The sequence below is a fragment of the Pteropus vampyrus genome, unplaced genomic scaffold (genome assembly GCF_000151845.1).
Source record: "Pteropus vampyrus isolate Shadow unplaced genomic scaffold, Pvam_2.0 Scaffold196, whole genome shotgun sequence".
NCBI lineage: Eukaryota > Metazoa > Chordata > Mammalia > Chiroptera > Pteropodidae > Pteropus > Pteropus vampyrus.
This window is the reverse complement of record NW_011888977.1, coordinates 385,550-410,821: the sequence shown is the minus strand read 5'-3', so window position 1 is coordinate 410,821 and position 25,272 is coordinate 385,550. Positions and strand designations below refer to the sequence as shown.

The window sequence follows — 25,272 nt, the reverse complement described above, 5'->3', positions numbered from 1 at the left end:
TATTAGTACTTTCTTTTCTGTGAACTTTAGATAAAAAGTATTGTTTGATTATTTTTCTCCTCAGACGTTAGTCTTTTTCTTAGTTATTTACAGGAGCTCTTTTTTTATTAGGGAAAAAATATTTTTTTAATTGAATAATACCTGTACATAGTTACTGCAAATGAAACAAAATAGTATACAGTAAGTCTACTTCTCTTCCTTAAAGGTAAATACTTTTAACTATCTGTATTCTAGAAAGTGTTCCTCTTCCAATAATGTGTGTGTTTGTGCGTATGTTCGATACTCACATCCTCTCTTTTACTAATATATCAGTAGGAAGAGTTTGTATAAACTGTTCTGTATTTTGTTTTTTCTATCTATTTATCAACTATGGACCTTCTGATATGAAGATATACTGTCCTAACCCCTCCACACACACAAATTCACACACCCTGGCTCTGTATTTTATTTATATACTTACCATAATACTTGAGTACAGTTAATATGTAATACTTATTACACCTAAGTAAATATCCTTATGAATGAGCTAAGTAGTATAAACTGCATCTGTATTTTCTCTCTTACAAAATGTTTTATTCGTCCTGCCATTAAAAATTGCCTTATTTATGCATGTTGGTTGACTTTAAAAGCTGAAAACTAATGAACAATATTCTGCTATGATTTTATAGGAATTCTTCAGCACAGAGCTAAGTGGTATGCCTTCCCTATAGTTCTTATCATATATACTGTACCCTTAAAAAATATATGTATTGGCCTATTGAGCCACACTTTTCTTGCTCAGGCCCGCTTCCACATCTGGAAGTGTACTTTCCCTTCTAATAAAGCTTTTCTTCTCTACTGTAAAAAATAAATAAATAAATAGATAAATAAATAAAAGATATGTATTACTATGATCAAGATTAAATGAATGTTCTTAGGGTCCACCATTTTCTTAAAATCGTCTACATTTTAATTTGTGATTGGACTTTGCCTTTTCCAATTTTTAAATGGTTTTTCCTTTTGCACGTTTAATATATGCACAATAATATGTGACTCATAATATGATGAGTAACTGAACCTGTCACTTAACACAAAACACTGCTGTGTCTATGTCTTCTGGCTCTCCTTTTCTGTTTCTGCTTCACCCAAAAGGAAACCACTCTCCTGAATTTTGTATGTCTTATTATCTTGGTTTTCTTTTTATTTACAGTGTTTTTCCCAAGAATGTCTGATTGGCTCCTATACATGTTTTCTCTCTCCCTCCCTCCTGCTTTCTCTTCCTCCCTCATCCACCCCTTCCATCCCACCCCACCTCCCTCATATTCTCTATTACATGGAATCTATTCCATTCTTCTTGAGCTCATCAATTTTCTAATATAGACTTTTTTTCTTGGACCATTATTTTTTCTACAGCTTTTCATTTATCCTGGAGTTTCTGAATGCTCTTCTTTTTGCTTGTATTTGTTGCCTTTATCATATAATAAAGATTTCCCTAACTTTCAACCATGCTAATGCTATCTATTTTATTTAGTCTATGAAGTCTCCTTTTTCCCTAGAAACTGTTGTTCTCTGACCTCCCGCCATCCTGCTAATACTCAAACATGTTACTTTAAAGATCTTCAGCAAAGTTAGGATCCTGGTATTTCTCTTCATTTCTCTTCTGAGCTAGAGTCACGTTTTCCTGGATGGTATGTTTTCCCTTGTTTGCTAGAATTCGTAGAGAGCTTTCTAAGGAAGTATATATATAAAGGGCCAGATAATGAGGCGGGTCATATCTTCCTTTTTTTTTCCTTTTAATTTAACAACACTTTAAAATATAAAAACCATTCTCAGTTCAATTGCTGATCCTTCACCTAACATGCAGTGGTGCTAAATCCAATGCCGATCTGATTCTTTTTTATTATAGATGACGTGTTTTTTTTTCTCTCTCTCTGGAAACGTGACACTGTCTTTTTGTGCTAAGAAATTTTATAATAAAGTCTTTGGGTATGGCTTCTTTTTATTTTATCCCAGGGCTATGCTAGGCAGTTCATAGGCCCTTTGATTTAAAGATTTGTGTCTTCCTTTAGCTGGTTCTCTTATTACTTCTTAGATAGTGTCTTTGATGTCCACCATTTTCTTTCACTAGATATCCCTCTTACTCAGATATAAATTCTTTGTGCCTCAGTTTTTCCTCATTTTCTTTCCTTATTCTGATTGTTAATCTTGGTCTCCTTCCTGTAGTAGACTGTATTCAAATATCAGAAGAGTTAGTGGCCCTGGAACTCTTGTGTGGTCAGGATTTGTCATCTAATGGGGTTTGCTTTAAGGCAGTGATCTTTATCCTTGAGATCTCTGAATGTCAGAGGGCTTTGTTCAGAGGTGCCAGTATTCCCAGATCTCACAGATACCTGCAGAGAAGTCTTCCTTTTACTTGTTCATTTTTCCCAGGAGTATGTTGCCTAATTACAGGTCATTCTCTTGTAGCACAGGATTGTTCACTCATTGCTTGTTGTGCAAACAGACCTTAGGTTTTCAGGCCTCCTTCTCACTCTTGCCCTCTGTCACACCTGCTACCTCACAGAGTCTTAAGTATTTCAGAGTCCCAGGCAAGTGGCTCCTCCTGCACAATAGCACTACAGGGATGGTCTAGGTGGCAGCACCCTCTCCTCTGCCCTAGGTCACCACCATACTTCTTCCATTTGTTCTCATCAATCTAGAAATTCATTGAAAAATACCTCACAGAGTCCTCCCTGGCCAATTCTATTCATATCATATCACTTTGCTTGTTTATTGACATTTTAATATAGTCTTAAAAAAAAAGAAGTCGTCGGTTTACCATCTTGAAGCAGAAACCTGTTTGCCTCTAGTATGAAGCACCTTAACTCTTATTGGTACTACCATGTCTTCACTGGTCACCCTTCATCCATACTACACTCCTCCAAATTATTTTCTATGCAGTAGCCAGAATGAACTTTTGGGAAAACAAATCTGATTGTCAAATTATATGTCTTAGGGAAGGTATCTAATTTGGAGGCCTTAAGAGATGGTGTCTTTCTGGAAATCATATCCCTGTAACTGTGGTCTGATATGGATGTGATCATGGCAAACAGCCAGACCCGTACTCACAAGAGCCAGTTCCTGAGCAGGGCCTCCTCCCTCCCCGAGGCCTCAGTCCTGGTCTAGACCTCTGAGTCACAGATCTAAAAATAAGTCACAGGGCTGTGAGCTAGCAGGGCAGCTGCACACCTCTGGCTCAGCAGCTGGCGGGTGTTCAGCAGCAGTGAGTCCCCATGTCCAGTTCTGCCTCTGCTCTGAACAGCCTAGAGATCCAGCTCAGCTTCCAACTAGGCCTCAGAGCTGCCCATAACCTGACACTGGGTTTAGGTCTAGGTTGTGAATGATGAGAACACCAGGCCCACTCTCTGCAAATGTTTAAAGGACTTCTTGACAAAGCAAGAAATGTTAGGCCAACCCATACTGGCTATCGCCTCTCCCCGAATGTATCCCTGGGTCAGATGCCTCCCTGTATCTGAGTTCCAGACTGTCAATGGATTTGCTCTGCAGCTTTCATCAACTTCGGTCACAACTCATGCTCAAAACGTACCTACTGTCTGGGCCAGCTTACTTGTCTCTTCCAGCTGCTACTTGGTTTAAATCTGGAAATCCTGGAGTCTTCAAACTTCCATCGAACTGAGATGGGGCACTGTCCTGGTGTCTACCTATAGCATAGTCGGAAGAGAGCTGCTTTTTCTTTCCCCAGGAATGGAAAGGAGCTGCCAGACACGCTCATTTTCACATTATCCTAACTTGAACTTGCCTTCTCATTTAACTTAAAGAGGCACGGAAGTTATAGAACCAAATATTAGTGAGCGCAAGTAACGTCTGTCACAGCCAACTACCAGAAAAAGACAAGCAGATGACCTGGCAAAGATAAGCCCACAGAGACTTGGTGGAAAGGCTGGCAATCCCCCCACAAATGCTGGCATGAGCCCCAGGGTGCCTTCTGGAGCAGGCTGACATCTTTTCACATTTGACTTCCCTACCACCGCTACCACCAAGTAAACAAATGGTGTGCACAGTCTTCAGCCTTTCAAAAAGAGGAGATTTTAAAAAAGAGAGAGAGAGAAAAGACATTAAGAAAGCAAGAAAGAAAAGAGAAAAGAAAAAGAAAGAAAGAAAGAAAGAAACTCAGCAAATTAGGAATAGATGGAAATTTCTTTCATAAAGGCTATTTACCCAAAAAATGTACAGCCAACATCACATATGATGGTGAAATATTGAACTTTTCCTCTTGCGACTAGTGTCAAATCTACAATCTACGATTAATAAGCAAATTATCAACACATACAAAAATCACTTGTTTCTATATATAAACAACAAGTTATTGGAAAATGCAAAGTTAAAATGTTACCATTTATAATAGCACCCTGCCAAAAATCAACTACCTAGCAGCCTAACGAAAGGCGTGCAAGACCTCTGCACCGAAAACTACCAAACATGCCTGAGCGAAAGAGCGAATCTTCAAGACCTTGGAGTAGGCAAAGGGGACACAAAAAATGATAACCAGAAAAGATAAAAGAAAATATTGATAAACTGGACTTCATTAAGACTAAAAATTTCTCCAAAGACGTCAAGAGAATGAAAATGGGAGGCACAGCCTGGGAGAAGATATTCACATTATATAATATCAGCCATCAAAGGGTTCATAATCCAGAATATATAGAGAACTAAAAATTAGGTTAAAATAAAAAGACCAACAATTCACTTCTTAAAATCTTTAACACACAATAGGGAGGATATTCAAACATCTAATAAACATATGAAACGTTCTTGAGTCTTTGTCATCGAAGAAATGCAAATTAAAAATAGAACTAAATAATAATAATAATGTTTTAAAAACTACCATTCTAGCCCCACAAAAATGACTGAAACTTTTTAAAAAGACCGTAATATCGTCGGTGAGGAAGAGGAAGAACTGAGACCTTAACAGCGAGAGTATAAATTGGTACAGCCACTTTGGGAAACTAAAGGGCAGTGTCTACTGAAGCTAAATATATATATTTATGACCCAGCAGTTTCCCTGTTGGGTACATACCCAATAGAAATGATTTGGGGAGCTTATGTCCCCCAAAGGACTTGTACAAGAATATTCATAGTAGTCATAATAGCCAAAACCTGGAAATAACTTGAATGAACAATGACAGTAAATAGTGGTATATTTATCAATGGAAAAAGTGAAAAAAATAAAAACTTGCTCTTCAACATAAATGAATCTCAGACGTCATGATGAGTGAAAGAACCAGACACAAAAGAGTATATACTGTAACCAAAGTGTCCTTAGACAGATGATTGGATAAAGAAGATGTGGTACATACATATAGTGGAATATCACTCAGCCATAAGAAAAAATGAAATACTGCCATTTGTGACAATATGGATGGATTTTGAGATTATTGTGCTAAGCAAAATAAGTCAGATAGAAAAAGTTGAGAAGCATATGATTTCACTCATATGTGTGATATAAAAAAGAAAGCAACAAACAAACATGACAAACAGTGGATTAGTGGTTACCAGAGGGAAGCGGCTGGGGCGGGGGCATAGATAAGGGTAAAGGGGTCAAATGTATGGTGACAGAAGGAAATTTAACTTCAGGTGGTAAACACAATGCAGTATACAACGTATTATTGAGTTGTACACTTGAAACCTATATGGTTTTATTAACCAATGTCACCAATAATTTTAATTAAAATTTTTTTTAAATACATACTGTATGATTCCATGTACATGAAACTCAAAACACCGACAAAACTAATCTATAGTGGTAGACATAAAATTGTAGTTATCTTTGGGGTGATGGAGCCTACTAAAGTATTTTATATCTTAATTGGGGTGGTGGGTGTAGTATATACACATAAGTGAAAATTTGAACTGTGTACTTAAGATTTGTGTGCTTATGTAAGTTAAATGTCAATATAAAAAATACTTGGAAGAGGACCTTGGATTCTCTCCATTGCTCTGCCCCTCTGATACCACACACGAGACCCCCAAGTGCCTTGCTAACACCCTCTGCTTCTGTGTTCCCCATCCCAGTGCTATGGAAACCCAAATTATTTCATCAAACTCTCCAGTGACTTTGTGTTTCTCTTAAGAAAGAGTTCCATCTTTCCCAGCCTGCCTCAGATGATCTAGTCTCTGGGGAACTCCCTAGCCTTCCCTCATTTCCTAAAGTAATCCAAATTTCTTCTTGCTTCAGAGCCTTTGCACGGGCAGTTTCTTTCTCCCGGCAGGTCTCTTCACCAACTACAGAATTGCTTCTCATTCTTCAAATGTCAGTTTAATCATGACATTTTCAGGGGTGTCTTCCAGGACCTTCCAGAATGCGTTAAGTTCTCCTGCAACAGTCTTCCAGCTCTCTGCTTTTTCTTCACTCAACATATCCTAATTGTGCTTGCAAGTTCTCGTTGTGTTTATCTTTGTTGTTTTTGTTTGTTCAAATCTGTCTTTTCTATCAAGTGAGTGTTAAGAATCACTTTCGTCTTGTTTACCACTTCATCACCAGTACCTACCACAGGGCCTGGCCCAAGGTAGGTGCTCAGAAATTCGTGGCATAAATGAGAAGTCACTTAAAGAATGCTTACTGTTTGCTATACGCAGCACCAAGTGCTGGAGATACAGTTGGGTATGAGATGGATATCGTCCAAGCTTACAGTCCAGAAGGGGCAAAACTTATAGTTTTGTAAGATAAATAGTATGACTGGGAAAGTATAGAGTTGGAGGTTTCAGAGAAGACTTCCCGAAGGAGGAGGCTCATGAGGTCATGCTTTCAAACAACTTAAAAGAGCCTCACACCAGAGGCCTGTTCACTTGTCACAGCTTCTGGACTTGGTTCTCTTGGATTAGCCTATGACTGCACCTGTGCAGATGCAGAAACAGCTTGAACTGCTAATTTTATGAGATTACAGGATTTTTGAGAAGTAATCTCATGTCTTCTTACTGATCTGATAGGCTTTATGTGAGGTGATGTTTTACATTCAGGATTTCTCCATATATTTTTAAGGCCACATGGCACCCTTTCGATAAACGCCACCTCCTTGGTGGTTCTTATAAGTGTTGGCTGTAGGAAGCTCAGAGCTAAGGCAAGTCAAAGATGACTTTTAGTTTCCTCAGCTCCCTCTTAGATGCTCACTATTACCTCCCAACTGGATTGTGTTGTATCGCCTCATTCGTTGCCGTGTATAGTGATTGCAGTTCATTATTTTGCACTTTTAACGGCAATGTTTAATAGTTGTGAAACCATTATGGGTTAAGAGCCAAATTTTAGTTTATAAATTCAGCCTTTCTCCAAATATTGCTAGTAATTTGGCTTAAAAATGACATTTGGTTCGACCCAGCTTTGCCCCTAAATGGAATGACTGAATATTTGGCAGCTATATGGGTTAGGTTAAGGTTAGGCACGGCATTGTGGGGCGGTGAGAAGGCTGGAGGTCTGCGCGGAGGGCCGATCCCTCCCTGTGGAGTGAGTGGGGGGTGGGCGGGGCGAGAAAGCCCTTTCGCCATTCACCCCTCACACATATACACTGCTCTCTGACCTGGCTGGAACACTTGGTTCCCTAATTCCACGTGGGAGGGAGCCAGCTGTCTGATGAAGGGGAGTCTTTTGTGTATGGTCTAGCCATCCAGCATCTACATCAAACATGAATATCCCACATCTCTTCAAGAGAGAATCCAGGCTCTGCGACCAGTCTCCAAGGTTGCACAAGTCCCATTGCGACCAGAAACTCAGCCAGTGGCAGCTTTACTCTTCCTGCTTGCTAGCAATTGAAGCCTCAATTGGCATGCTAACTGGACTGTAACTAGGGGCAACCATGGGTAAAAATCTCTGATTGGAGCCATAGAGCAACTTCAGAGTCTTCAGGTTGGAGGACTCTGGCGCTTTGTGTTGAAGAAATGAAGACCCGGCCCGTGAGGCCTTCCTCCCCACTGTGCCCAGAGGGAGCAGTCAAGCTGCAGGGTGGCAGTCTGTAAATTACTCCCAGGCATCAGGACAGCTGCCAAAGACAGCCATTCTAGTGACTACAGTGCTCTTTTTGTTAGGGCTGATAAATCCCCTCTTGTTGCGTGACAAGGGGTTGAGGTTCTTACATTTTGATAACCAAAAGGAGAGTAGACACACTCAGGAAAGGAGACAGAGTCTGGTTTCTTTGACCATGTGGACCCGAGGAGGTCTCTTATGGCCCTCAATCTTGGCCCCTTTGGGGGGGGGTTACAAATCTGAGGGGTCACTCACAAATTTAATTGTTCAGAACTCCAACAAGCATTCAAGTCCAAACTCTTCACAAGGCCACAGAATGGAATCTGTAAACTATCCTCTCACAATTCTTGGGAGACATGTCTTGCTGGACCAAGACCACAGTGTAGACACTCCGAGCCAGGTCCACATACTGGAACCTGAGGAGAGCAGGGTCTCAGCTCTGTCCACTGTGAAACAGACTGCAGCTGCCCCTGGCTTTCAGAGTATCTTGACCTCAAGGCCACAGCCTCTATGGCTCCACCAACACCAGAACTTTGCCTGGTCCCTCCCCAGCATACCTTTCCTTCCTTTTCTATTTATAAGCCCTTGGCCCTCTGTGGCAGTCTGTGGGGCCTGGAAACTATCCCTCTCCCCTGCTCAGAACTTCACAGCTGCTAACCAGTGGGCATAGCCTCCAGAGTGGTCCCCACTCCACCTGGCAGCTCCCCGTACATCCAGACACCTCTGCTTCATCCAGCCCTGGAGAGTGCGCAGGGAGTCCCACGGCAGCTCCTCCTGTCTGTTTCTTACATGTTCCCTACATTGGTAGCACGCATCCTGTGCTGGTTCCAAGGGAAGGGGCATGCAGTCCATGCATAAGATCCCCAACCATCGGGGATCTCCCAGCCCCCCAGGCAGCCCTAAATCCTCAGAACGATCAAAGGCAACCTGGGATCTTAGAGGTGGGGGTGAGGCAGAAGCAAATGGCTCTGCCTGGCAAGGAACTCTTGGCCACAGCACAGCCATTTCCAGGCAGTGGAGGGTGGAATGGAGACAGCACAACAGGATGCTCAAGTGGTTACATACAAGGGAAAGGGAGGGGTAAGGAGTGACTTCCTCAGGGAGGCAATCTGGAGACTGGGGGAGAAGTTTCCTCTTCAGCGCATGACCCACGCCGTCCTCACCCCCTTTCCTGCATGAGCCATGCATGCCACCAGAGCTAGACTGGACTAGCCTCGCCCTAGCCTCTTGTACTTAGCAGAAAGCCAGCTGCTCTGTGCACAGAAAGTCTGGCCAGCCCTCCCCAGACTTTGTCTTAAATCCTGTGGATTCTGGAATGCAGCTACCCTTCCTGGGGCTCACAGCCCATCTAGCAGCTTTCACACTGCCCAAGGGAGACTGATAAGGTAAGTTAGAAAAGTTACTCTCTCGAAACTCTAGTCCATTGCTCCCTCCTCCCTCCACCAAGAACACTTGGCTGTGAAAACTCCTTCCCTGAAGGCTTTCAGGCAGGCCCTCTAAAACTAAAGCGTAAAAGCCCAGCCTGGAAACCCTGGCTTTCACTGCAATGAAGAGTGCACAAGCCAACAGAACTTTGGCCGCTTAAGAAAATCTGTTCTCTAATCCCTTATGAGCCCCTCTAGGTGGATGTCCGAGTTCTGCAGCCTGACGTTAGGCATGGGAAGCCCTAATGAAAGGTAACATGGCAAATCTTTTTTTCTCAGCAAGGTGGGGCATCTCATGCCAAGGTGAAGAAGCATCTCTGGCCCAACTCACTAATGCAGGGCTCTTTAGTCACCGCGAAGCTCCTGAGAACTTGTTCTCACGGGCAACCTCCGAGGCTTTCGTTCTTTCGTGGGATCTGGCTCTGATTCCGACTCTAACCAGACACACAGGGTACTGGGTGGATTTGGGGAGAGATCCTGCTCCCTGGCTTGGGCCTTCTTTCCCTCCTAAGTGGTAAGTTGAGGTGTTGGTCTGGTGGTCTCTGGGGCATCATCCCGTCCCTGTGTGCATGTTGAAGCTCCAATCTTAGACCTCTCTGTAGAGCTGGAGGATCACAGCTTCTGTCCCTGAAGATCAGGCTCCAGGAGGGCCCAGCCCCCATCTCCAGGTCCTGTGGGCTCCATCCTCTTGGCACTCTAGTGCAAGAGAACTTGGAATAAACAGATGACATGAAACAACAAATGTCACCACCTTTGTGATGAGTACATGGGTGTTTTTCCCCCTCCCTCTCCATATGTATGTGTGTTTGATGAATAAGAACAAATAGCTCAAACCTCTAGCAAGTGGATATGACAACCATAGATGTGCTCACAAAGCAGACTTGATATGTCCACAATACAAAATGTCCTCAGGTGAGCTGGAGAGGTCCAAGACAGGCTGGTGCTCAGAGCTTCACGGAGGCCATCCAAGGTTGGTAGTGTTATACTGAGTTCAAATAAGAACCACACATGGCTGAACAGGTGCCTGGAACCTCCTGGCCCTGGACTGAAGTCTACAGAAAGGGCCCAGATGGTAGCAGTCACAAGTGGTTTCCAGCACCTCGCTCTGGGACCATGATGTTCAGAGTGAAGTGAGCAGCAGTGGTTGAGCATGTGGGTCAGAGCCTGCCACATGGAAAGGAGCCTCTTTAAAGTCCCATCCAGTATTTACCAAGTGCCTCTAGACATGGCCACTGGAGCTTCTGGGCCTATATTAGGAGCTAGGAGGACCTTTAAATCAGAGATGGGCTTGTCCTAAGACTGCAGGAGCCACAGTTGTCCCACTCAGAAGCCAGCCAACCACTATCGTCTCTGGTCCCTTTTCCAGCTCACAAGATGACACCAGCACCCAGGAACTCTCAAACCCAGCTGTTCCCTTCCACCTCATATTCCTCCTCCTGTAGCTCAGGTTCCACGGCCGGTCATGTCAGTAACACTCTTATCCTGCTCTGTTATTCAGTCCCCAGGTGAGTCTTTGCTTTATCTTTTTCACTTTTATCTGAAAGCTGCTGGAGCAAGTCGCTTAAACAGAAAGAAGGCTGCACTATGAATTGATAGCTATCAACATGAAATAGATCCTTAGTACACTTTGGAAATTCTACATTGCTCCTGTCAACTCACCTTTCTGCTTTCAGATCTTTCTCACTCTCTTCACCCCTCTGTCCCCAAGTTCCACTCACTCCTTGTTGCAGCCTGAGATAAACCCATTGCCAAGCATCTTAGATCCCCCTCTAGCCTTTTCAGAAATTCATAAGATGAACCAGATCATCTTTCCTGTATACTCAGCCTATTTTTGTCAACCAGATCATCCTCTCTGACAGTTTGTCTTTTCTACCTTAAAACACCAACCACCAAAATAGCATTCCCACAACCCATACCCACCTGTAGCTCCTGCCCAGTTCGCTGACCACCTAAGTCCCAGTGACAGCTTCAGCATCCTCCTAAGCTTCCGACTCCCATCCCTAACTGCCTGCTTGGTGCTTCCTCTGATGTCATGTTTACAATGGCATTCATAGCCATCTCCCTATCTTCTGCCCTTCCAAATATGGTCTTCTTTGGGGGATTCTTCTCATCACTGTGTCACCACTACAATGGCTCATCCCAGAGACCCAGGAGAAATTTGGGAATCCCCTTCTTCTTGACCTTCTCTATCTATTTAATCACTGGCTTTATTTTCTATTGCCACTATCATAGTCTGAGTAGCTTTCAAAGTGAGGGTCACATACCCACCAGTATAAAAAGGCAATCTGCTGGGGAACAGTGAAAGATTGTTAGAACTTCTATATATACTGTTGTTTTTATCTTTTAAAATTCTTTTTTAATGTAAAAAAGAATAATGTAAATAGTATATTAGTAGTGTAGTGCATATATAAAATTTATAAATAAAATCTAGGTGATAGTCAAGTTTTTTTCTGATGTTCAAGAATAACAACAAAAAAATTGTGGAGGTCCTGGTCTAAATCAGGATCAACTTTTTCTTAGACCATTGAAATAGCCTCCTGACTGATCTCTGCATCTATCGATTGATTGCGGTAAAATATACATAAAATATATAATTTTAACAATTTTAAATTTTAACAATTTGTAGTTTTGTGGCATTAAGTACATTCTCCTGAACTTTTTAATCTTTCCAACTTGAGACTCTGTACTCATTAAATATAAATTCCCCATGTTCCTTTTCCCCTAGTCTCGGGCAAATACTATTCTTTCTGTCTATAAATTTGACTACTCTAGGTACCTCATGTAAGTGGAATCACAGAATATTAGTCCTTTTGTGACTTATTTCACTTAGCATAATGTCTTCACAGCATATCTATTTGTAGCATGTGTCAGAATGTCCTTTCTTGTTAAAATGCTGAATAACACTCCATTGTATGAATATGCCACATTTTGTTTACCCATTTTTCCATCGGATTATTTCCACCTTTTTGACTATGTATAATGCTGTGATATAAACATAGGCATACAAATCTCTATCCACTCTTGCCTTCCACAGTGTAACTCAAGTAAAAAGGTATGGTAAAAATCAACCCTTGCTTAAAACTGTTTCCTAGTGCTCTCAGGTAACACCTTCCACCACCCTAGTTTCTTTAATACAAAGTGAAGACACTTGCTGTTTTTTCTGTGGAAATGTCCTTTCATTCCTGCTCCTCCAAAATTTTTTTTCCTTCTTCCCTTTTGGAACTTACTCCTACACATCTCCTGGGCGAAGAATTCCCTAATCACCCGCCTTCACTAGGTCACGGGACATTCCCCCTCCACTACTTTCCCCTATCACTTGTCACAATTGGCACCGTATCATCACGCATATTTTTGACAATTTTGTGTTTCCACTATCAGAGAATAAACCTATGAGTGTGAGGGCACTAACCAATCCTACAGTGCCTGTCAGAGCCTGGCATCTGGTAATAGCTCAATATCTCAGTAATCAACTTCAATAATAAATCCTTGAGAACGTAGCTGACCCCTCCCGCTTAGAGGCCAAGCCACACTGGAGGACTGGGGTGGCCCTGCGGGCTCTGGCTGCTTGTCCTCAACCCCCGCTTTAGCTGTCCCACATGAAGGTCCTCGGTCCCTAGGGAAGGAGGTGGGGGGGCTGCCCCCGCCCCCGCCGGGCTCGCGCAAGGGGGTTCCGCTGGGAGCCGCTGGGTCCGCAGCCACAACGGCGTCCGCCTGGGGCGGGGGCGGGGCCGGCCAGGAGACGTCACTTCCGGTGTACACAGCCGGTCCGGGCGGTGAGCTGCGGCCGGGGTGCGTCGCAGGTGAGGAGCGGGCGCGAGCGGGCGCTTCCTGGCGCGGGCCGGCGGGGTTGGGGGTGGCCGGTGGCCGGTGGGCGGTGGATCACAGCCGTGGCTGGCCACTGGACGAGCTCGCGGGGCGCCGCTCCGCTCGGGTTGTAGGGCGCGGGGCCGTAGGCTCCTGCCCCTTGCCTGTCCGCTGTGGAGGACGCCGGGCTCTGGAGACGCTGGCCGGGCGGACGGAAGCCCGGAAGGGTCCCCTAGCTCGTGCCCGGGACCGTGGGTGCGGCGGGGACCCCGAGGACGCGGACGGGAGGAGTGGGGGGCTGGCGCTCCCTGGGGCGGCGCCGAGACCCGCTCCCGGAAGCCCGCGGAGCGGTCGGCGGAGGGACGGCGGCCTGTGGGAGGCCGGGGTCCGCCGGGACTGGCTGGGGACGTGGCCCTCACGCCGCCCCGCGGCTGCCGGGCGGTCTGCGCGCACCTACCCCGCAGTGCCCGGCCGCCGAAGAACAAGATTTTCCGGCCCTGCCGAACCCGCTGGCGCAGCCGGGCCGGGGAGGTTTCGCGGGGACCCCGGGAGGGCCGGGGCTGGGGACGACGAAGGACCCACGCGCGTGCGGCAAGCGCAGGGTCAGGGGTGTGTCTTCCAGCTCTGTGCGGGGCGAGGGAAGAAGCATGCCTGCTTGGCATGATAAGAATTTTGTTTATACTCCTTACAAAATTTGCCAGATAAACACTCAACTTGGGGGGGGGCGCCCAATTTGAAAATAGCTTGTTCCCGCCCCTCACCCCCATTTTCCTCACATTCACGACAGTACTTGTGACAGTACTTGTAAAATGACAGTCATCTGCCAACGTACCACTCAGTGACAACCGTTGCTAACATTTTGGTGATATCAATAAATACAGATATTATCACTTTTATGGACTTCATAGTGTATATTATAATTTCACCAAGCCCTACTGCTGAACATTTAGATTATTTCCAGTTCGTCACGAGATAAAAAACAATTCTGCCAAAAGGATGGTCTGATTGTTGCTTTGGTATAAATTTACAAATGAAGGAAAAGGTAACATTCATTTTAAAAATATATAGTATTTTTTCCTATCTCTGACATGTTTGAAAAATTCTTCATGCCAATGTTATAAAAACTTCCATTCGTGTTTGATTCTCATTTCACGGTTTTTATTTTTGGGGGCGGGGGGGGGTTGTTTTTTACTTTTAGCTACTTAACCTTAAAATTTGGTTTTAAGTTATGAAATATTTTCCAAATGGGTAAGTTGTCCTAATTTTATTGAAAAGTTATAACTGCCATTTAATCATATTTTAGACCTGACGTTCTAAAGGATAGCCATTGCTAACATTTTAGTGATATCAATAAATACAGATATTATCACTTTTATAACTTTATAGTATACCATTGTCTATTATACAGTTGATACCACCAAAATGTTAGCAATGTGTTTGTAAAGGACTGCTTACAAATTTGATATTTAGATTTTGTGTATGCTGTTTTTAAATTGCATTCACAGTGATTTTTTTGTTTTTTTTTTAATTCTTTTTTTTTTCCAGTTTTGGGAATTCTTTGTTTTTTGGGGGTTTTTTTTTTCCACTTTTAAAAATAAAAAGTTTATTTTATTGCTGTTTTATTTGCTTTCTTTCTGACAAGATAACAAACCATATGAAGAGTTCAGGTTTGTTGTGGCAACTTTTCAGTCTGGCATTTGAGATTCTAATCTTCCTCTATTTTTGCACACATAGGTTAGCATTGAGAGACCAAGATAGAAAAGTTCTCAGATTCCCTTGGCAAGCCTAGATTTTTCAATCTAAAATTATCTCTGGATTTTTGGAAGACAGCATGTTTTAAGCATCCTCTTTAAAAATTTTTGAACAAGTTGAATGTGATTCTGCTGAAAATTTTACTAAATGTTTACTCTGTTGAAAACCTGAAGTCTAATACACCAGAAGCTTTATGTCAAGTGGGTCTTTCAAACCTGTAGGAAAATAATTGTATCTGAGAGTTAGTAGGCATGGATTGGGTGTCCACTTTCTCCCTTTTCCTCCTGTCCTTAGTGGAAAATAATGACCTTCCTAGGTAGGCAAAGAATGTTGGCTTGAACAAGGAATTGTTTTATTTTGGAGTTAAGGGAAAAAGCAGGATGCCATTTTCTCTTAGTATAAGTTTGCAGAGAGTTGAATGTGTCGGGGCTTGTGCTTGAATTGTCTTTATCTCTACTGAAACTGACCTCTTGAGGGTCCTCTAATTGATAGATGTAGTGACCGCTGCTTACTCATTTCTGTTGACCTTGACCATAAATATTTGGCATGGTGAGCCACACTTTTTTGCTGTCGTGAATGTTCTTTTGGTTGGCCTTCTTGACTTGGAGCTGTTCTGGTCATTTTCTTTGCGACTGTGCTTTTCCACTTGTCTTTGTTGCTTTTCTTCCCACATCTACTTGGGAGCATTTTCTAAGGTCTAACTTCATGCCTCTACCTCTTTCCCTCATTATGTGACTTCTAGGTAGAGATGCACATCACCCCCTCACCCTGCCTCCATTCAGTGACTCTATCTCAGACTTTACTGCAAGTAATCTTTTTATCTACCTCTAACTGACCCGTGGACCTGTTCCTGAGATCATTCTTTCTCCAGGTAATGGAGCCCTTCATTGCTTCCCAAGATGGCCTGTCCTTCATGTTTCTAAGATTCTTATTAGCTGACATCATATCTCCTTTTCATTCTTGATTTGGGTTGTATTTGCCATTTGCTTTCTATCCCTACAACTTGATTTAAATTTGTACCCACACTGGATGAGAAAGATGAGACCCAGTGAATTTAGTCATGAATTTAGTTAGCTCATATTTATGGAGTATTTGCAGAATAGGCCAGTTACTGTACTGTAAGATTGGAATACAGAGCTGGAAGGCCCAGCCTGGGGAAGAAAATCAAATAAGCAATTGCCATAAAGCATCATAAGTGCCTAGAAGCAGGAGACACATATAAGCTCCACCAGGTTTTAGATATCTTGCCTGTTTCATTCACTGCTGTTATCTCCAGGACCTAGAACACATTGTTCTGAGAATAGTTAAGCTTTTGTTGAATGAATCAGTGATCATCTGAGAACGACGTGAGAATGTTACGCAGATCTACACTACCTATAGAAGAGATACAAGGTGAGACGTTTTGCAAATGTTGTTTGGAGAGTTTAAGGGAAAACTTTTAAGTTCAACCAAAGTGACCCAGTTATAACCTCAGGAAGGCATGATTGGAATGTGTTTGTAGCCTGAATGCTTAAACTTACTTTTGTATTCTCAGAAGAAAGACTGGGTTTCTGGAAGGAGAGGGTTGGGATGGTGTCTATGGAAATTTGGGTACTGGGTCCAAGAGAGGGATTGGGTGATGCGTCCATAGCACTGCCTGGGGGCTTGAATGGAGGAACTGTGTGCAGTTCCCCACCAGTCCTCTGCACTAGGAAACAGCTGAGTGCATCTCTTTTGAGGCCTTTAGCTGGGAGAGTCTTCCCCATGCTTTGCTTCCAAGCTCTTATTACCCCTGATTAGAACATGGCTTCACATGAAGATTTGCTGCCCAGGAGAGAACGTGAGTGGTTGAGAGCTCCGCATTCAGATTGCTTGCGTCAGATCCTGGTCTTGAGATACTGGCTAATCTCTCTGTTTCCCCATCTGTAGAATGAGGATAATAGTAGCACCTTCCTCTTTGCTGCCTGGCATCTGCTAAGTGCTCAATAAGTATTAGCTCTCATCAATATTTACGAACTTAGTAACTGGCCTTCTGGGTAATACATCAGTCATCTTTGAACTTAGCCTGAATCAGTCCCTGAACCTGCTTGCTCCTGGTTACAGCATCAAAAGATGGAAGTCATGATAGCCTCTTCCCAAATGGCTGGTCCAGAGAATCTAGCTGCAGGCATCAGGGAAGACTTCCTAGAGAAGGTTGTGCTTGAGCTGAGTATGGTGGGAAAAAGGGAGTCCAGCACCGCAGTAAGGAGAGAAGATTTAGGCAGGGTGGTGACAGGTATAGTGGTATAGAGGTGAGCAAATGTGAGGTATTTGAACTGCAGGAGATTTACGGTAAAGGGTGGACAGGTATGAATAGAGGAGTAAAGGGAAATGAGATTGGAAAGAAAAGTGAGGCCAACTCTTAAAGAATTAACAATTACATTGGGCACTGACTGCATCAGGTGCAGTGTTAATCCCTTAGACTCACTGTGCTAGCCAGGTTTCGTGCTAAGTGCTCTATGTATATTACCTTGTTTAGTCCTTGTAACAACCTTATGATATAGGTACTTACTATTAGAGAAGTGACATGTTGAATGTCACCTGGTAGGTCTCTCTTGATTCAGCCTTACACGTTTCTGTGAGGCTTACCCTTGATGTCTTACTCCTGTTTCCTAGTGAAGCCCAAGTCCACCAAGATCCTCTGACTTCATGAAACCATCTTGATTTAAAGTGGGAAAATATGTGTATCTTAAAATTGAATTAAACAGCATAGGTGCAGATAGGCATCAAGCTCAGAGAAATATTCATTGAAAAAAGCAAGACGCAGAACAATATATGTGCCTATTTGTATGAGAGAGAGAGAGAGCCAGCAGGAGGGTGGGGAAGAGAGAGAGATACACATATCCATCATATAGGTTTCTAAGTGCAGAAAAAAATTTCTGGAATAATAAAAAAGAAACAGTGACTGACTTTCGGATGAGGCCCCAGAAATCTAGGCTAGGCTGTTAGACTGACCTAGCTTTTCTTGCACACTCTTTTGTACAGTATGAGATTTTTTTTTACTACATATGTGTCTTATATTTCAATTAAAAATCAATAAAAAGTAAAAATTTAAATATCTGCCATGTAGGGTTAGGGTTATAGCGGCCATTTAGAGAGAATGTAACGTCGAGGTTAAGAGCAAAGACACTCTCCATATTAGTTGGGTTTGAGTCCTGCCTCTGCCATTTACCACTAACCTCTAAGTCTTATAACTTTTCTTTTGCTCATTTGACCCTGTCTGAAAACGAGGAAGTAATAATACCTACCTCCTGGGGTTATAGTGAGGCTTAAGTGAGTTCATATTTGTGAAGTTCTTAGAACAGTCCTGACAGGTGTGGGGTTTTGTTGTAGGTGGTGTCATGGTCCTGTGCTGCACACTGCAGTGAATGTGAAGATGGGTCCAGCCCTTGTGGGCTTATAATTCATTTGGAAAGGGAAAGTATTAGAAAACTTAGGCCATGGCAGTGGAGGCTACAAGGAGCCCAGGAAAGGCACCATGGGAACTGAAGGGGCCCAAGATAGTTTCATTAAAACAGTGGATCTTAAATAAGGGTAATTTCTAGGAAAAGTTAAAGGAGAGAAAAGGGCACAAAAGGGACTTATTCCAAGGGTGAGAGGACTGAGACAGGAAAGAGCCTTGAGGAAGACTGAAATTGGGATATGTTGTGTGATGTTAGGTTGTTACATGGCAAAGTTTCTCTTAACATATATAAAATAATGATGTGATTTATAAATGATGTTTCTCTTAACATATATAAATAAGTTTCTCTTAACATATATAAATAAGTTTCTCTTAACATATATAAAATAATGATGTGATTTATAAATGATGACATCTTGGAAGCTTGACGAAGTGTGGTAGCTCTACCTCGATCTTTCAAATAGTGAGGTGTTTTTGTGTAATTTATTTAATGACCCCCTTAATGCAGGACATGTGGGTTACTTCCAAGTCGATGCTTATAGACAGCGTCCTGGATGCAGGCCTCCATATTTACCGAGTCTGTTTCTAGGATTTGTTCCTAGATGTTATTGCTTTTTTAAAAAAAACATTTTGACTATGTTCCTTGTGTCTGGGCCACTGTCAGATATGTACTTTTTCAAATTGGTAGTTGCAAAGAATCATACTGGGAAAGTTTTGAGTGTGGAATTAGAGCTAAATATTAACTGAAAAAAATCTAATTTTCTTACTAAAAATGATTCGAGGATGAGGTGCTAGTGAAATGGTAATTATGACTGCAGAACCTGGGAATACCTGAGTCTTCCCCTACCCCACTCCTAGGTCCCAGAGGTGGATGTGTGTGCCTGAGATCAGAGGCAAAGGAAAGCTGGCTTGGCTCCCAAACTTGAATACTTGCTATAGGCTGTAGTAACCTAGACAGAGAGAGGCGAAAGTGGTCCTTTTTACCAGCTCACAAGGACCTGCCCTCCCCCTGGGTCTCAAAGTGAGAGAAAATGCACCACATCCTTGTGCTTAAGTAATTTTGTAATTTGAGGTGATCCCTTCCTCAGCAATGTCCATGTTCTTCTAGCCTGGAACTGAAAGAGGAGGGAGTAATGGGCAGGGAAGTGGGAGGAGCCGTTACCTCCTTCCCCACTGAGGGACACAGGGCTGAGCTCCTTTTAGTTTTCTTCCAGGACTTTGGGAATTGAGACCAGAGCTGCAGCAAGGTAAGTAATATTTTTGAAAGTTGTAACTATGCAGTATTTGTGTGAGGGGAGTGGTTTACTAATAGTAGATCAGAATAAAGAATTTCAGTAGCAGATAAAATGCTGCTCTCTAAGTCCCTGGTCTCTTTCAGAGCAGTAGCTTCCATTTACTGAGTGAGACTCAGGATATGCCAAAAGTGCTGTCTTTTATGGATTTAATTCTCATCACAGTACTGAAGAAATTGAGGCACAAGAGTTCAAGTAACTCGCTTAAGGTCATAGAGTTAGTAAGTGCCATTCATTCAGCTGATAATTACTGAGAGCAGGAATTCCTATCTAGGTCAGTAAGATTCCTAAACCCATACCTGTAACTACTGCATTTTGGCAGTGTCTGTTTCCGTGAAATCTCTTTGTATTGGAGCACCTTACCTACAAGGTAAGAGCATGAGCATTTTCTCCTTTTTCTTCCTCTCAGGCTGTGAGTTAGCTCCTTGAGAGCAGGAATTGTGTCTCCTTCACTACTGCATCCCCGTGCCAGGAGTAGTGCCATGTACATAGTAGGTCCTCAGTACATACTTAAATACGTGGAGCCTCATGGCCTAGATAAGTGGCAGAGCCTGGAAGCCAGTCTGGTGAGCCTCTGCAGCCCTGCTCTCTAGGGATGTTTTCCCGGCTTATGGGTGGGGAGGTGGGGGCGCGGCGGGCGGGGATGGGGAAGAGACTCCTTGAATCTCCTCATTGCTAAATATTTGACCCACTGGAATGCTTGTGGGGAAGAATGGGCTCCCTAGCTGTGCTGACTTGTTCTTTTTCAGAGATGGGAAGGCTTGCTGGGTGTATAAAATCGGAGTCTGTGTGCCTAGCCTGGAGGAGGGAGCTGCTACTTATATCCATTGATAAAAATTTTTCATGGTTCCTGAAACTTTCAGAAATGATCCTGGATCTAAAGTATATTTATCTAAAATTTATATCATTCGTCTTCATAGCAAGAGAAATAATTTCCAAATTACAGTTTGATTTACCCATCATATATAAGCTTCTTGATAAATCCTTATTTTACCCCTTCGAGATTAATTTTGTGGCAAGTTCCACAGTGCAAGTTGTTAAGACTGTTAAGCTTTCCTAAGTAACTTTCTAATGGATACATTAGTTTTCACTTGTTGAACTTGCTTTTACAAATTTCAAAGCTTTTTGGATAACTGGGTTAAAACTAGGCTTAAAAAGAGCTGATTGGATCAGGGCTTTTTCATGCTGTAACACTAACAAAAATGAACTGTAGGTTTTTAATAAATGTAGATATTTTGGAAATTTTTTTTTTTTTTAACAAATTGAGTTTGAAAAATTACATCAATGCTTTGTGGTTTTAAAAAATGATTTACTTTAGTTATTCTCACTCCCTGATTTATACTTGAATTTCCATCAAGCAGCATAATTTGTTGTTGGGAATGTTTTCAAGTGCTTGGGTGCATTTGATGTGAAAAATTTAATGGTTCAAAGCCATTTTAGTTTATAGATAAAAACTTCATTTTACTTGAGCAAAGTTTTTCAGAAGTTTATGAACCAGCTTTGATCACCCTTTGGTGATCTGTAGTAGTTGTTTTTAGATAAACCTTTTTTTGGCAAGACCTCCCCCTACCCCCCTTCCTTTTTTTTCCGAAGATTTCTGTTTAACGAAGATATTTTAGACTCAGTCTTCCTTTAATAAAATTCTTTCAAAAGTTCTAATGTTTTATTTTAATGGCAGTAAGCTTTGCAAGTTAGTCTTTCAACTTCATAAGAAGACAAAAATGAGTCTTGGAATACAGTAAGTGTATTACCAGGAAATCAGACAGCTAGGTCTGTCCTCAGTAGGACAAGTAATAATGGATTCTTTTTCCATTAAATTTTTACCATTTTTCTTTGTATAAAACTGAATATATGGTGATTACCTTCCATTTCATTTACTTTTCTACTTATGAAGTGACTGTTTAAAAAAATAAACTAACCTTTAATCTTCCTCTTTGTCCCCCCTCCAGATGCCCTCAGTTTAAACAAAATTAAACCTGCTATTCACCTAAATGACTGTTGAACACCATCGGCCTATTTTTTTTTAACCTATGTTATTTTGAAACTAAATTTCAAGTCTGTCGACTTTTTGGTTAGAAAATTTTTTTCTTCTGCTTAAATGGAATTATCAGTTGTTTATAGATTACCAAATGTAAAAGCTCTTCAGATCCGCTAATGATAACTTGCTTTGTTTTATAGAGGAATGTCATATTTTGTGATGTTAAATTGTTATAGAGCAAGTGTCAACACAAAAGGCAGTCAGTTGTCACCATGTGGAAGCAGACCAGAAGCTTCTCAACAGTAAGGCACTGTTAGCCTCTGCATCCTGGGTGCCTAGAGCATTCAGGCATATCTCACAGGGTTGACCCATGTTGTTGGGGTACAAGTGTAAAAGCATCTTTATTTTAACTATAATAGATTAAAGTTATGATTAGAATTAGAGTTCAATGATTAGGTTTTTTTATTAGAGTTTTTCCTATCTACTTGAGTTTTCATAGCTCAAATATAGAATAACAGATTTCAGATTTTGTCAGCCAGTCAGTTATTGACTGACTTTTTGTTTTATTTCAACTGCAGTTTTAATAGCCACTTCTTGACTAGAAGAGGGAAAAAATAGTTTAATCTTGGCCCCCTTAAAATTTTTTCATTGAAATTTTTTACTCTGGTAGGACTTTAATGTTTCAGGAGTTTTTGTGTGATTCTTCAACATGCTTCAGTATTAATTCCTTGGAAACTGTCTCTGTATAATAAGCTAGTATCCAGTTTTGCACATATTTTTCTTTGGGGGAAGTCTGGGCTTGATGGACCCAGAAGTGTCACTTCCTTTTCCTCTGGCCTTGGTTCTCCTTGCTTGCCTTTCCGTTTTGATGTTTTAATGATACTCTCCCTGCTCAGTGATTTGTGTTCAGGAAGCTGGGCAGTGATTACTTTTGTTTCTGCTTTGTGAACTTCCTCCCCTGCTTCCTATTTTTACCAAGCAACTACAGGAAATGAGGCAACTCCTAGCTGACTGCTGCTAAGCACTGATTTTAGGTGGGAGAGGACAAGGCCTTAGGGCTGGAGCCATATAAAACATTTTCCACCTTTGTCTTTTCATTACCTCCGTCCTGTATGAATCATTGGAACACTGTTGAGTTGAGATGACCATATGTCCTCCTCAGCCTTTTTTAGGGGTGGGGGGAAATGCTGCTCAGCTGGAGGGCAGACCTCTTGTGAAGTAGGTAAGGGGTTTTTCAGTGGTAACAGTAGGGGAGCGACATAGTGGCCCTGTAGACCAACTGCAGCTGCTATCACGAGTGAACAGTGTGGCAGGAGCAAAGGGTTTGTTGAAGGGACCTCTTACAATAAGGCCAGAAAGGTGGATTCTGGTTACTTGGTGGGGCCTTGACTGGCAGGCTTGGAGTGAACTAAGGAGCCACATCTGCTCTCTTGAGATCTCTGAGAAGGGCCTCAGCCTGTCTGGTGCTCTCCTTTAAATTCATGGCGCTTGTTTTCTAAACCACTTATTTAGCATTTACCCACCTCTTTTCTAGTGGTAGCTCTTACTGTTTTATGGGCCTGTTGTAGCTTAATTTATGGGGAAGTTTGTATCTTCTTCCGAGAAAGAAGTAACTTTTTATACATTAGGTAACTTGAATATGGAGGGAGCTCAAAGCATTCGTTTAGCAGAGTTGCTCAGTAGCGGTACTGTTGACCTTTAGGGTGGATAATTCTTTGTCTTTAGGTGGACAAGGGGGCTATACTGTCCATTGTAGGATATTTAGCAACATGTCTGGCCTTACCCCACTAGCACTCCCCTAGTTGATAACCAAAAAATGTTTCTAGACTTTGCCAGATGTCCCCTGGGGCAGTGTGTGTGTGTGTGTGTGTGTGTGTGTGTGTGAGAGAGAGAGAGAGAGAGAGAGAGAGAGAGAGAGAGAGGGAGGGAGGGAGGGAGGGAAAGAGAATCTTCACTTGTTAAGAACCAATTGAATACTGACTTATTAATTTTGTGGAATGGAATAAAATAGAATGTTTGGTTCCTTGGGTTGGACCCATTTGTTAGTTTCCATTCCGGTATCTGACATATCATACATTTTTAGTTTGCTACTTGGATTTAGCTCTTGTTTATCAGCCAGCATTGTAGTATACCTTCTGTGTGCTTTCTTTGAAGGAGCTGGAGCCTGAGCATCTGGCAGCCTGGCTTCTGGTCCTCATAGGACGTATTCTCTCTCATCTTTAAATGCTTGCCCCTAAAGGCTAATTCCTTGGAAGCTTTACAGTGCTGGTATGAGAGAGAATAAGAGGCATTTAGAATGTAACAGTAACAACAGCTAACATTTATGGAGCAGTTGCTGTAGAATAGGCGAATAGGATTGGCAGGATTGAATATAAGGGATGGAAAGGGATAACACCTTAGGTTTAGGCTTAGGGTTGGTAATGCCTTTAACCAAGGCAGTCAGTACAGCAGGGAGAGCAGGGGATGGAAGGATAACTACGTAAATTTGAAAGACCTAAGGAGATGTCTCATGAGCTTAGCCTTGGGAGATGAGGGTCTTGACTGAAGAGCTGAGTTTGTGTATCATCAGCAATGAAATGGATATAAGCTCCTAAAGAGAGATCGCTTTTCTTTTCATTGCTCCAACTCACCTTCCTGTCATTTCCAAGAAGCCATCTAAGAGTGAGAAACAGAATGTCATGGGCTATATATTTGACAGAAGTGGAATAGTACAATGATGGAGAGCTCAGCCTCTGGTGGCAGACTACCAGGCCCCAAATCCAGCTCTGTTGATGACTACTACTTTATCCATGTGGCAAGAACTCGAAGAACTCACTTAACCTCTTTAGATGCCTCACCTACTTCCCAGGGTCATTATGAGCATTAAATTAGGTAACAAATACAAAGTGCATAGCCCAGTGCCTGGCACTTAGTACCTATTCAGTTAATGTTAGCTGTTTTTATTTTAATCTAATGAATGGTCTGTTTTGTTGAGGAGTACCTGTGTGAACATGGTGTGTCATTAAAAAGCAGAACCTTATATTTAACACTTAACTGCTGCCTCTGTGAATGGAAAGGCTAACCATCTGAATGCTGTATAGAAATAACCATTCAATAACACTAAGAATGAACTAATCATTCAGCAAATACCTGTTGAATATTTACAATGTACTTAGCCCTCTCGAACATCTTGAATGGGCTCGGTGATCTTGGGGGTTGTAGATAACAGGGAAATTTGAAGGAAGTGGGAACTAGTGATATAGTATGTTACAATACAATGAAGATAATGCTAAGATGGGGCTAAAAACAGGGTGTTATAGTAGCACAGAGGTGCTCCTAGCTCAGTCTTTGTCAAGGTGGCTTCCCAGAGATGTTTAAGTTAGACATCCAGGAGGAGTGAGAGTAAGCAGGAGAGCTTTCCAGGCAGAGGGAACTGAATCTGTTGATGACGGTGAGAGGGAAGATAGCACAAGCAAGAATTGGGTGATGTTGGGAAGAAATTGGGTGTGGGGATGTAAGAAAGTTGGAAAGGGTAGTGGGAGAAGCAAAATGGATTTTAAGTGGCTGAGTGGCACAATTAAACCATCAGCAGCCAGAGGGGAGCAGTCTGGGCATTTGGAAGATCACTC

General features: G+C 42.3%; 1 protein-coding gene across 2 annotated transcripts in view; it reads left to right on the top strand.

Moving 5' to 3' along the window:
* The first annotated feature begins 13,165 nt into the window (after nt 1–13,165).
* The window catches only part of KIAA0355 (KIAA0355 ortholog), a 68,546-nt gene continuing 56,439 nt past the window's right edge, over nt 13,166–25,272 (top strand). For both annotated transcript variants that reach the window (XM_023537679.1, XM_011371841.2), the window contains exon 1: nt 13,166–13,217. The gene's annotated coding sequence lies outside the window, so the exon portion shown is untranslated. The remainder of the gene's footprint in view (nt 13,218–25,272) is intronic.